This window comes from Nannospalax galili, unplaced genomic scaffold, assembly GCF_000622305.1.
Source record: "Nannospalax galili isolate Female #2095 unplaced genomic scaffold, S.galili_v1.0 scaffold46, whole genome shotgun sequence".
NCBI classification, from domain to species: domain Eukaryota; kingdom Metazoa; phylum Chordata; class Mammalia; order Rodentia; family Spalacidae; genus Nannospalax; species Nannospalax galili.
In genome coordinates, this window is record NW_008355790.1 from 1744386 (window position 1) to 1759060 (window position 14675).

Genomic DNA, 14675 nt, shown 5'->3' on the forward strand with positions numbered 1-14675 from the left:
AGGCACAGCATCCTTGCATGTGGAGGAAGCATGCAAGGCAGTGAGGACAGATGCAGGAAGGAGACAGCAGCTGGGAAACGATGACAGGGGTCCTAAACAGGAAGCAGCAGCCCTGTGCAGGGGCAGAAAGAGGAGGTGGGGAACAGGAGCACATTCTCACTGCAGTAAGGTAGCCATGGTACCTGACAATTATGTGTGTAGACAACTGTGTAAAGTACAGAATACAGTAAGAATAATGAGGAGGAAGTACCACAATCAGAAGGCTAGACAAATGGAGAGCATTGTATTAGGAACGAAGAAACTGGCAGGAATTCATGGTTTTTCACCTGTCACACCAAATACAGAAATAAACACAGAAGTGAAAACATATGTACATATATCATTATTTTCTAGCTCTATCCGTGAAGAGGACCTGGGATGAGCAACACACCAATCAGCAGTGAGCATATATCACATCAAGTCTTTGCTTCTAAATTCTCCACTAATCAGAAGCAGAGATTCTTAGAGCAATGGCTGATTCCAAGGCCAGCACAGGGAACACAAACAATAAGCCTGAGCCAGAATGTTTCCTTACTAATTTGGGGTAAGAAAGAAGGGAAGACCTCAAAAGATAACAAAACATATCAAAAAGACACAGCAGTAAACTTGAGTTTGAAGGGGTTGCATTGGCCAAATCAAACAGAATTGTAGCATCAAAATAAATAATAATGTAAGAACCCATGAGTAAGTAAACAGAGGAGCAAGCTTTTCCATAAAATAGAATGCCAATTAATGAAAGAACAATGGGAGCAGATCAGTATCTGATACCTAGCAAAGTAGTAATTTTTAGTTAAGGATCAGTGAAAAGTAGGGCATGTTGGCACGGCCTAGAAAAACCAGTACCTGGAAGGCTGAGGCAGGAAGAGTACCATCAGTTCAAACTGCATGAGCTGCAACAGTGAGTGTAAGGCCAATCTGGGCTACACAGTGAGATTCTATCTCGAAAAGAAAAACAGTGTTGTCGAAATGGCTCAGTGGATAAAGGCACTTGCTGCCAAGCCTGACCACCTGGGTTCAATCCCAAGAACCCACATGGTGGAAGGAAAGAACCAACTCTGGCAAGTTGTTCTCTGACCTCCACATGCATACCCTAGTATGTCCCCAACCCACACAAATAATAAATAATAAATTAATAAATAAATAAGAAAAAAGGGGGAAAGAGGGAAAAGAAACACTAACAGATACTAACCTGTAAGGGAAAGGCTGACAGATGGGATATTTATATAGTCTCAAAGTGCCTCCCACAAAACACTTTTAGTACAAAGGGAAAAATAACTTTACAACAGAAAAAGCTGTGAAGTAACTCTTTAAGCAAATGATGAATGAACATCACATGGAAATGGTCAAATCAAAGTCATATATAACCCCCAAGAATGCAAGAAGACATCACGCCTGTGATAATGTTATTAAGAAGTGCATGACCTGAACATCATCATGAGGAAATGCCCAATGAGCCCAAATTGACAGACATTCTATAGGATAATGGCCTGTAATTGTCAAAAACATCAAGCTCATGCAAGCTAAGGAAAGATTAAAAAGGAAGGGTTGCCTAAATACAATGCTGGCCCTGGATCAGACTCAACACAAAGGACATTATTGAGACATCTGGCAAACTTGAATGGGTCTGTGGATTAATGGTACCAGTGCACCAATGTGCATTTCCTGATCCTGGTGGTCATGCGGTGGCGATGTTGAAGGGTGTCTTTGATGTAGGAAAGACACACTCAAGTATTCAGGAGAGATAAGACATGGGTGTTAGGAAGTTACTCTCCAAAGGTTCTGGGGGGAAAAAGAGGAAAAAAAAAAAAAAACATTCTTTGTACTATTCTTGTAACATCAGTCTAAGTCTGAAATTAGTTCAAAAGAAAAAGACTTGGCAGAGAAGACAATAGCAATGTACATAAATGATTTACAAGACAGGAGGAAGCAACATTTCTGCGAATGGAACAAACCCTAGAAAAGTCTCTCTGTGGTACTCAAATTAAATTGCTGACAGTTTATTCCCAATCCAGATACTGGGTCTCTACTAAGTACATATACCAGTATCCATTCATCCTGCCTGTCTTAAGGGGCAACTCAATCAAGCAACAATTATCTGATCAAGGAGACTCTGAGCTTCATTTCCTGGGAAAGATGGGCAGTTCTGGTCCATAATCCATTTACACTACTGATGTATAGAAAACTAAAAACAAGACGACGAAAGAGCTTGCCTGCATACTTAAAGAAAGCTCTCAAATTTGGGCATCAAAGACTTACCTCCAGTGAAACTTCTATAATAATATTAAGTCAACACAGTTGACTTCCTAGCAGCACTGTCTCATCTCATATATAGCTAAGTTGGAAACAAGCAAAAACAACAGGAGCGCCCCTTCCCCAGCTGCCACATCCCAACAACTCTCCATTCTCCACAGAGCCCCTAAAGCCATCCTGCCCAGCCATAGTTTCACTTTCTAGCCTGACAACCATTCCCACTCCCACAGCCTTTCAGGCACTTGGCTCCAACAAGGCCCACCATGAGTAAGGGTTTTGCTTTTTCTTTCTCATTTGCAACTTTTCCTCATTTGCAGAAGGGAGCCTGAATAAACCTTCAGTTCTACTTACTCCCAGCCAGGATGGAAATTGCAGTCACTGCTTTGACCTCAGAGTTCCAAGCAGAGCATATATAACTATTGTCCAGGGGAACAGCTAAGACACTGTGAGGCTAGAAAGTGAAGCCAGTGGGTCAAGAACAATTCTTCCTTCTACAAAGAGTGTACCAAGAAGCCATTCTGACTGCCCTTCACTGCCCCCAACCCTGCCCTGGCATTGGCTCTGCAGCCAGAATGCTCTTAAAAGCACAAGCAAGATCATGTCCTCCTGCTGAATTGTATCCCACTGATGTCACATGCACAGGCTCCCCTTCAACCCTTGTGCTGTCCTTGTTTCTAACTGCTGTGCTTGGGCAGAGGGGAGTCTACTCAAAGGTCTCTTCACCTCTTGTCCCTCAGCCTCCAGTACATCCTCTTTCACCTGCTGCTTGTGTAACGTCCTCCACAGGCTCATGTGTTTGAACACTTGTTTTCCAGCTGGTGGCACTGTTTTGAGAGATTTAGGTGGTTCCTCCCATGTTTAGGAGGTATGGTCTAGCTGGAGAAGTCTGCAGAGTTGAGGTTTACAGCCCAGCCCCACCTCCTGTCCCTTCAGTGCTTCCTGATCCTCCTAGGTGTGAGAAAGCCACTTCTTGCTCCAGATGTTGCAGCAGCCAGCCATTCCTGCCACAATACCTTTGGACTGTATATTATATATACGATGGACTGTATATTCAAATATAAATCAAAATAAACCTGTCCTCCATTGTTTCTTGTCAGGTACTTGGTCATAGCAACAAAAAAGTAATTAATATATTGACTAACTTACTCATTTTTTTCATTTGGCTTCAAAATTACTCCCTCAGCAAGACTTCTCAGCCTCCCCAAGCCAAACCCCCAAATCTGTGTGCCCAACTAGTCAAGAATCTACATGAAGAACAAAACCAATTCTGTTTTATCACTCTGTTCCCAGGACTTGGATAAAGTATGGCAAAAACCAAAGGCCTATAAATATTTTAAAGCAGTAACTCACTACAGTAGTCTCCCTTATCCTTTGTTTTGCTTTCCATGGTTTCAATTACCTGAGGCCAACCACAGTCTGAAAATGTTAAATGGAAAGTTCCAGAAATAAACAATTCATACATTTATTATGACTTACTAGTTGTAACTTATTATACTATATTGTTATAATTGTTCTATTTAATTATGTACATTCTTATTTATTTATGTGTATGTGTTGCTATGTGCACATGAGTGCAGGTACCCATAGAGGCCAGAAGAGGGCGTCAGATCCCCTGAAGGAGAAGCTATAGACAGTTGTGATCTGCACGACATAGGTGCTGGGAACCAAATTTGGATCTTCTGGTAGAGTAGCAAAAGGCTCTACCTCTGAACCTCCAGCCCCTATTCTTGATCTTTGACTGTGCCTAATTCATGATTAAACTTCAGATGTATTCATGTATAGGTAAAGTGTGTGTGTGTGTATCCACAGTTTTAAGTTCTCACTGAAAATCTTGCAAAGCATCTCTTGTGGATAGGTGAGGAACCCCATATTAACATCAAGCATCATGAACATGGGGTGGGTGGGGGATTCACCGGCATTAGCAATGAGGAAAATGATAAACTGAAATAAAAAGAAATATCTCTGCATTCTGGGGAATTGGGAATTCTACCTAAGAAGGCAATATGGAATATGTTATTATATGTTATTAAGTTACTTCTTATAAATAATTTGTTACATTATCTTAACAAGATATAATCAGGAATCTTGCCTATTTTAAATTTTATACATAGGAACTCACCAGAAACTTTTGCTTTCCATGGTTTTAATTACCTGAGGCCAACCACAGTCTGAAAATGTTAAATGGAAAGTTCCAGAAATAAATACATTCACCAGTAGTACCAAAATGCCGGTTACCAACAATTCACAGGTAACCAGTATGGTGATCAAATAACATATTGGCCAAGCTGGGACACTTCTGAGTGTAGATAGGGCCTTACTAGTAGCTACTCTGGAAACAGATATAAAGAGACTATCCTCAGGAAGACCAAGAGTTGGAAGCCAACCTGGGCTATATAATATATATATGAGACTTTGTCAAAAGGGGGGGTGGGGCTGTATTTGGAAAAACCAGGATGTGAACAAGCTCCCATCATTTCTTCAAAATCTTTGGGCCAGGAATGTTTCATAATTCAGAAGTGTTTGGATTTTAGAAAGATATATGATGCATATACCATATGGAACAGCACGTCCAGCCATATATAGGGCAGACCCTCTTACTCCAGCATAATAATATGCTGCAGCAAAACATATGCATTCACACTGACTGAGATAAACAAAAGCCAGAATAGCTTCATGTCAGCTCAGGGCAATCTATGCTGCCAAAGGAGTCATGGAAAAAACTCTGTTTTTGGATGCAAAGAAAGGCTTTTGGCCCTGCAATAGATTTGAAAATTTGAAGTTATTCTTGTCCTTGGAATGCATTGTTGTTATCTTGCTATACAGGAAAATCTGCATCTTGTTCATTAAATCATATTCTCATTACAAATTAATCTGGCATAAACTAGCCTTAATTTAGTGAATACCAACACTTTTTTGTTCTGAAGTGAAAAAGAGTAATACAAACTGTTTCCCTATTAGAAAATGGTAAAATATGTTTCCTGAATATTTTTACAAAGTTTGAATCATAAGTATCCATTTGAAATTATTACTTTCTCAAATCAGGTGTATCTTACAATATGAATAAAGGTATCCTCTTTTACCAATCTAATACATAAAATGTTTGTTTATAAAATAAGATTTAAACAAGATTCAAAGTGTCCTCCCTAAGAGTTCTTTAAAATGATATTTGTCTTGCCATTTTTCAATCTCCTGTGGCATTTGAAATATTTAATTTTGAGCCAGAAACATGACTCGGTGGGTAAAGGTGCTTGTTGCCAAGACCTGAGTTCAATCCCTGAAACTCACATGGTGGAAAGAAAAAAATGGGCTCTTGAAAGTTGTCCTCTGACCTCCCCAGGATCACCATGGCATGTCCCATGCCATAAATAATAATAATAATAATAATAATAATAAATACATAAATGCAAAAGAATCAAATTTTTATTTCCAAAAATTTATTATAAAGATAAATTTATTAAAATTGGAAACTATGAATATCAAACCAAATTGAGCTATTTGTTTCTATGTGGACTTCAGAGATCCACATCAGTTACAGAAACTGGTGTGAGAGCTGTGGTTCCACTGAGAAGCCTTCCTCCTTTGTGAAAGCCATGGTGTGACACAAGAAGACTGGACTTGTAGAGTGTATAGTAGTACAAGTGAAAACTAACACCAAAAAAAAAGCCTGGAAAAGCACACCTCCTCCGTTTCTTGTACTGCTTAACTCTGAAGAAAGGAAAAATGCATCATTGCGATGTGGGAAGAACAGCATGCACTGAACTGCTCAGGTTCTATGAGTCCTCATGGCCGCATGCAGAGGAACAAAGCATGAACACTAAAGATGCTCAAAGTGAAGGCACCCCAGGGACTCCATACGCAAGGCCTCAAATACTCAAACCAGCTTGTACATTTACAGGTGTTGAACTGAACTGTCTACTAATACCTACATGCAAAAACCAAAACTTGCCTCACAAACACGTTTTCCAGATTCCTCAGGTGATCACGGTGGGGGCTATGACAGCAATGATCACATACTAAGCATCTACGCTCATGTGCTTAGCATTCAATGCTGCATGTTTCTTTCACTGAATCTCAGTCACTCTGTGGAGTTGGTACCATTTTAAGATGACAATGTGGCTCAGTCCGAGTCAAAGCTAATGCTCCAACAACTAGTTCCATTCTGCTAAGAACTAGGTTCTTAAAACTGAGCTTTAACCTTTGGGGGGTCTTCTTGTTAATAGGAAGTCCATAGAAGACAGTCTTTTTCTCCATGTGGGTCCTCAAACATAAATGCTGGAAAACAGAGTGCTTGAACACCTCTCTAGCTCTGGTATCTGTCACTCAGGTCTGGAACATGAAAAGTATAGATCCCCAGACCCACAAATCACACAGAACACACAAAGCCAGACTGTTCTTTTTTAAAAAAATAATTAATTGAGAACTTCATACATACATATAAGGTGTTTTGGTCAAATCCATACCCACTCCCTCCCCTCCAACTCTCCCATATCTCTCCATCAATTTTTCCAGACTGTTCTTTGTACCCAGCACTGCTTGGTTCTGATTAAATGACAATTAAAAATGCAAATCACCCACAAACACAGACGGTACAAGAAGATAACTGAGCTGTCTGAGGCTTTTCTCAAAAGAGGAAATCTTGTAACCCTACCTGACCCCAGGGCTGTCCTGATTTAAAAAAAAAAAAAAAATACATATTTCGCAAGCCATCACAACAAATCCAGCAACAAAGATAAGTGTGGCTTTAAACCTGAACTCCTTCAGCATCCCTTTCTAGGGGATACAGTGAGCCCACAGAAGCCACCAATATGCACCCCACCACCAGCACTTCAGTGGTGGAGATGAGGCCGGAAGGGCCCTGAAAATAACAGACATAGCATTGTCCCCCGCTTTCTTGGCTGGCAGCCAGAAGGAAGGAAATGGGGGGGGGGGAATTGTTCCCTACTGCTTCTTTCCAAAAGAATACTTTCCAAACAACAGTTTCCTAACAAACATAAAGACCAGAGGGTTTGTGGGGCTGGAGAGATGGCTCAGCAGTTAAGAGCATTGACTGCTCTTGCAGAAGACTGTTCGATTCCCAGCACCCACGTGGCAGCTAACAACCATCAGTAACTCCAGTTCCAGGGAGTCTGACACCCTCTTCTGACCTCTGTGGGGTTTGCATGACACAGGTGCACCTACCTACATGCAAGCAATACATTCACAGATGTAAAATAAAAATAGTAAGTAAAACTTTTTAAAAGACCAGAGGGTTTTGTTTAAATTTTATTTTTAGTTATGTGTGTGTATGTATGTATGTGTGTGTGTGTCTGTGTGTCTGTGTGAATGTATCCCATGTGTATGTGTGTACCCACAGAGGCCAGAAGAGGGCCTTGAGTATCCTAGAACTGGAGGTACAGGCCAGCAGTTGTAAGCCATGATGCTGGGAATCAAATAGTCCTCTGGAAGAGCAGGAAGTGTTCTTAATCACTCTAGCCATCTCTCTAGCCCAAACAAGAGGTTTTGCTCCAGGAGAATCACTCTATCACTAAACTACAAGACGCACAATGGAGAGTTAAAACATAAGACCATATCCATACCCAAAGGCTCATGGAAGAAGGAAAGTCTTGTCAAAACATCCTTCTGTTAATTTTCTTAGATCCCATGCCATGGAACTAGCAGAACAGGCAACAGTGTGGACTGTGGCACCTGGCCAAACATGCCAGGCTTCAAATCCCAGCTCTATCACTTAGCTCTGGTGGCTTCAGATAGGCTACTGACCCTCTCTGTTCTTTGTCAGGTTTTATCAGAATAAAATGAAGAGAAATGTAAAGCAGTTACTATAATCCCACCACTCAGGAAGCTAAAGCACAAGCATCATGAGTTTGAGGCCAGACTAGCCTACATAGGTAGACCCTGTGTCAAAAGGGGGTGGTTGGGGGGGTGGGCAGGTGATGCATGGCTAGGTCAGTTAAGTGCTTGCCTTGTAAGCATGGAGATCTAAGTTTGATTTTCAGAACTCAAGCAAGATGACTGGCATACACTCATAATCCCAGCACTAGGGAGGCACAGACAGGAGGATCCCTGGGACTTGCTGGTCAGCCAGCCTAGCCAATGAGTGACTCCAAGCCAGTGAGAGAGCCTGTCTGAAAAAAACAAGTTGGAGAGTACCTAAAGAATGAGTCTTGGGGCTGGAGAGTAGTTGCTGTTTTTCCAGAGATCCCGGGTTCAATTCCCAGCACCCACATGGCAGCTAACAACCATCCATAACTCTAGTTCCAAGAGCTCTGACCCTTCTTCTGGCCTCCATGGGCATTGCACGCATGTGGTGCATTTGCATATATGCAGGCAAAACATTAATACACATAAAATAAAAATAAATAAAATATTTTTTAAAAAAGAATGATTCCCAAGGGTTGTCCTCTGGCCTACACACACACACACACACACACACACACACACACACACACTGAAAGGGGGGTATCTAGGAGAATTCATATTTCACATGCATGATGGAATATAAATAGGTACAGATTTTCCAGATAGCAGCTTGGCAATGAGTATCAAAAATTTTTAATTTCAGACTGAGCACTCCGAAGTCTCTTGATCTCTCCTCCCAAGGCTCAGGGATCATTGCAGAGGAGGGGGTGGAAAGATACTAAGAGTCAGAGGTGGTAGATGACCACAAGGAAACAGTGTTGTCAGAATAGCACAGGGTAGTTGTACATATGAACTCATGGCTCTTCTAACAGCATGTACAAGACCTGGGCAAACCCAAGCCAGACAGAGGTCCAGCATGGGTAGGGGGCAGGTGGCAAGAAGCCTCAGCCCTAGCTGAGGAACTACTGGTGATTGATGGCTTCTGGAAGAGCTAGAGTCAGTTTTCCTTTACTGCCTGGTAGGCAGACCAGACTCCAAGGAACAGATCCACACCCAAAAGCATTTTGGAAACGCAGATGAGACTCAATAGACTTAAAAAAAAAAAAGACAAATAACAATAGAGCACATAAAGTCAGTGGGGAATAGTAATGTGCAGATGGAGGGAGGAGGGGTCTGAATATAATCAAAATACAATGTATAAAAATTCTTGAATAAGCTGGGAATGGTAACACACACCTTTAATCCCAGCACTCAGGAGGCAGAGGCAGGTGGATCTCTGTGAGTTCAAGGCTAGTCTGGTCTACATAGTGAGTTCCAGGATAGCTGGGGCTACAGGGAAACCCTGTCTCAAAAAGACCAAAAAAAAAAAAAAATTCTTGAATCAGAGACTGGAGAGATGGCTCAGTGGTTAAGAGCACTGGCTGCTCTTGCAGAGTACCTGGGTTTGATTCCCAGCACCCACATGGTAGCTAACAACTGTCCCTAACTCCAGCTACAGGGGATCTGACATTCTCTTCTGAACTCCACAGGTGCACTTACACACATGTAGGCAATACACTCATACACATAAAATAAAAACAATTTTAAAAACTTGAATCAATAAAAATATTTTTAAGTATTAAAAAATTTTAATGACACCATTAGGCTCAGTAATGTCATTTCAGGACTGTTTCCCAAGCAATTTAGTAATGTGTAAAACATGCTTTCTTTAAAAAAAAAAAAAAACTAGAATGATCATTAAATCTGTTGCAGATACAAATGTAATATACTATCACTGTGAGAAGTTGCACAAATAAATTATAGATACATATAAATTATAAAATTCTGAGAATATGTTTTACTCTATCGCCTTTTGAGAGAATTATTTTCTAGAGCAATTCTAGACTTAAAAGAGTAGGCTGATTTTTTTTTTTAATGTTAGATATTTAAAATCATGCTGAGGAGAGTGTGTTTAGCCCCAGGTCCTAACAACTAGATGGAAGCAGTTTCTCCAACTTAGAACAGCAAGAAGCACAGCCAGATTTCCAAGCATATGGATTCAAGCTTGTGCTGCATTTTCAGACCTTCTTTCCATATGGAAATGGGAGGAAAGGAGCCCTATTTTTCCCCTAATCAGCATCTCTTCTGAACAGCCACTGTCTTATAATACAGGAGAAATAAAGTGACCTCTGAGGCACAGCTTCTTCTAGGAGCTAAAAGAAAGCACATTTAAGATGCCCCTCTTTTCCTTTCTAAAACATGGGTGTTCTGGTACCATCATCTAAGTCAGCAATCCGCGAAAAGATTACTATGTTTTCATGCATACCAGGAAAGTACCAACAAGAGGCTCTTCAACTTACATGGAGGCTGCATTCCAACAAACCCTAGTCAACGTGAAAATGCACATGCTGCACCTGACCCTATGTGACATTACAGCTCAGACACACAGGACACCCCACAGCACTGGCTGACCCTCTTGTGGTCCTCTGTTGAATGGGAGCTATGGAGCTGCACTGTCTGGAATCTCTGGAGAATATCCTGCTGCATATCAGTAACCCAGGCAAAAACAGCATTATTAGGTCAATAAGTCATACATCAAACCATCCAAACCATTGAATGTGAGGGAAAAATCTACATATGGGGAAAGTCTAACGAGATGGTACAGAAGGAGAAAGGGCAGGCATGAACTTAGAGCTTGAAGAGGAGGGCATGGCATGAATCACCTGAGTTGCTTTTGTCACAACCTTCCATCTCCTTCTTATACTTGATGGACCTGTGCAAAATGCATTTGGGGCTAAGGATATGGCTCAGTGGTACAGCAATTGCACTAAGCAATTGCTTAGCATGGATGAGTCCCTGGATTCAATCCCCAGAACCACATAAGAAAATAATAAATAAATAAATAAATAACAAAAAGGTGTATCTTGAGAGATGCTCTCATCTGATGTTAAGGAATTTAGTACATCAGTTAGAATAGCCAGAGAATAGAGACTCTTAGACGGGCAGGCATATTGGAACCTAACAAAGCTTTGTAGAGACTACAAAATTTTTTGCTGTCATCTAATGTCATCTATTTCTTATAGAGCACCTTGAAAACAAATGCCTTTCCAAAGACAGCCCAAGAAACACCTGCTATGGAACAGGCTCTTTCACTGCTTTCCTCCTGGAATAATCCCCTCCATTTCACATCCAAGTCCATGACCACCTCCTTCTGGCTGTCAGTTTTCCTTTGAGGATTTCCTTTGAGTTGCCCTTCTTCTAGAATGCTCTCAATAAAGGGCATCTTCTTATATTTTTTAAAATTATTATTATTACTATGACATGTATTTCAACTCCTCATGTTTGAATCAAGTCAGGTTCCAACATACAAACTATAAATTCAGGTACTTGTTTGATTCTATTCCTTGGAGAAACCATCCTTCTTACCAATGAATTCCAACTGGAAAGAGAGCCAAAACTACTACCTACTCTAAGAACAGGAATAACTCTGACACAAGCTACATAGCTGTCTTAAAATATTTTTAAAAGATACTCACTGCCTCTCAACAATTTCCAAAAGACTGTGAAAAGCTGAGATTGGCATCCACTTTACTGTTCCCATGTTTGCCACTCAGCCAACCCCTTTTAAAACCTCAGCAGGGCCAGCAAGTCGGCTCAGTGGGTAAAGGTGCTTGCTGCCAAGCCTGAAAACCTGAGTTCTATACCCAAAACCCACATGGTGGAAGGAGATCAACTGTTGCAAATTGTCTTTTGACCTGTATAAAGCACCATGGAATATGCCCCCCACACATACATAATAAATAAATATAATTTTTAAAGCTTAAAAAATTTTAAACTTGCCAGGTATGGTGGCATACACCTTTAATCCCAGCACTCAGGAGACAGAGGCAGGTGGATCTCTGTGAGTTCAAGGCCAGCCTGGTCTACATAGTGAGTTCCAGGACAGCTGGGACTGCAGAGAGACCCTGTCTCAAAAAGACCAAAAAAAAAAAAAAAAAAGTTTAAACTTAACCATGGTTTCCTTCTCTCTCCTTAGTAAAACATAATATGGTAAAATAACTCAGGTTTGATACCAAGCACACCTAATTTGAATATCTCCAAGCCATTATCTATATGTCTACAGTCCTAATCAATCAACAGAGATCCTATAGAAACACGGCAGGGTCACTGTGAGATTACATTGGCCCACTAAGATTCTCCACAGAAACACTGAATGGAAGAGCCAGTGCTCTGCCTAACAGCAGAGAGGACAAAGCCAGATTTCTCCACAGGGAGGAAGACAACATCCAAGGTCTACTTTCCAGAACAGAAGTATATCCCCGACCCTACACAGGGATTACCAGATTAATGTCCCCAAACATTTCCTTGCTCAGAGTCTTTTGATAGCTCTACAATGCCAACTAAAAATTTGGACTCCTGGCCACTATCAGTCACCTTCATTCCACCTTCCCAACCCTTTCTCCCACTTATTCCTTCTACCTTCTAATGACACCAATGTTCATGACCATGGACTTGAAAACAGGCTTATCTCTGTACAAAGTACTTGTGAGCAGGCGTTCCACCTTACACATCATTGACCCTCCCAATTTATCAAGCATAGCACCTTACCTTGCACATAATGATATAGAGTAATTAATTTATCAATAAGAAAGTAGATGAATCCCTTATGGAGAACAGATGGGGTAGGGAGGAAATGACAGGTGACATTAACTCTATCTTGTAATAAAATATTATGAACAAGTGTTAACAAGGAAAATAAAACAACTGCAAAAAGCATGGAAGCTAAAAACGATGAATCAATTTACTTTTGGGGACATTTATCCAGGTAAATTAGACTCTATACATTAACAAACGTTTGAATTAAATTTATTCAACCTTTCATTTGAAAAAAAACAAAAACAAAAAAACCACATTGCTAAGCCACGCACCATGAAGAGCATTATGCACCAAACACTATAAAAAGCTCTGTGAAGGACCCAAAAAAGGTGCAGACATGACCTCTGCCCTCAAAGAAGGTACCCAGCAATGACAGCCAGGTACACCAACACAGACAAGGCATGATGTCTTCAGACTGAGGCGATGGAGCTTGGGCTGATGCCTCTCCTGATCCGATGCATCCCAATGTGGGCATTTAACATAGTTGGTCCTGCCTTAATCTCCACATCAGATTCATCTCCATCATTTTCACATTTTATAAGACTACAGCCCTGCAATTTATATAGGTGAATTATTTGGAAGCTATGTTGGGAGAGTTTTACTATATTGCATAAAATCCTGGAAGAGAGGAAGTTCTCTAGAAGGTTTCAAAGAAGAGGAGGCATTTAAAGTAGGCCTGACAGAGAAACCACCCACAGGTGAAAAGGAAGGACACCCATTCCAGAAAAAAAAAGGAAGGAAAAGAAAGACAAAAAGGGGGAAGTTCAGGGATGCATTGGAACCATTATCAACATGGAGAAGCTGAGCCAGAGGAGACCGAAGGATACAGCGGAGAAACAGCTGGACTGAGGCTGACCAGTTAAGACAGTGTACTTGCACTTTACAAGGGTACCTGTTAACTATAGCAACACCCAGCACACCAGAACATGTATAAACATAGCTTATGCACTTTCCTACATGCTGTCTGGTCCTCATCCCATTCTAGGAAGCACAGATCATGACGTTATCTCTAATGTACTATGGATATAAGAAATGGAGAACCAAGTCAATCATTATAATCGAATTCAACCAACATTTATGGTGTGCCTCTGCAACAGACACATAGAATAGTGTGTCTATGCAAGGCATTTCTTTCTGCCCTGTGAAAAGCACTTCATTGTACTCCAAAACTCATAACTGGCTCCAAAAGGTAGTTATTTATAATTGAGTGTAGAATGTAATAAATTGAAATAAAGTGCAGATAGTTGCAGGCCTGAGTAAAATATTCAAATTTTATTCCTGCGATAAAGTGAAGAGTTTAGCAAATGTCCAACAAATGCACTCATCGTAGCCCATCAACCCAGGTGCTATAGCCCCCACAGCCAATGGAAACACCATTGTTATTTCAGAAACACTGGGGAATGGATGGGAAGAAGGCTCAACAGCATGTCTTCCAGTGGTTAAGCCTGAACTTGTGTCCCACCAGCCATTCTATGGCCCAGCATGGCATGGTCTCATGAAGAAAAACCTCAGGCAGACATCTGCAGACAGGGAGAAGCAAATAGGCTTTCCCAATGAAGAGAAGCTCTGTCCACCCTGCTAGACCTTGCTTGGGGGACACCGCCACCTTTCCACTTCTTTAACTTGGGTTTCTTACCCAAATCAAAGGCAACTGTCCTTATTGCCTCTTCACTTTGCGGATTATAAGCCTTCTCAGAATCACTTCACTTTTTTATATAAACCAAAGCAAAACAAACAAAAGAGAGTACAAAAAATATTTTTCTATCTTTGTATTACTTCCCCTTAGACATAGATGAAAGCAGTAGTTCTGGGAGTATACCTCGGTGGTAGAGGCTTGCCTAGAACATACAAGGCTCCTGATTTTCATCTTCACCACCTCCAAAGGAAAAAATCAA

General features: G+C 40.9%; 1 protein-coding gene across 7 annotated transcripts in view; it reads right to left on the reverse strand.

Moving 5' to 3' along the window:
• Window positions 1-14675, reverse strand: part of Irf2 (interferon regulatory factor 2) — a 100594-nt gene that overhangs the window by 68851 nt on the left and 17068 nt on the right. The gene's annotated exons all lie outside the window — the stretch shown is intronic.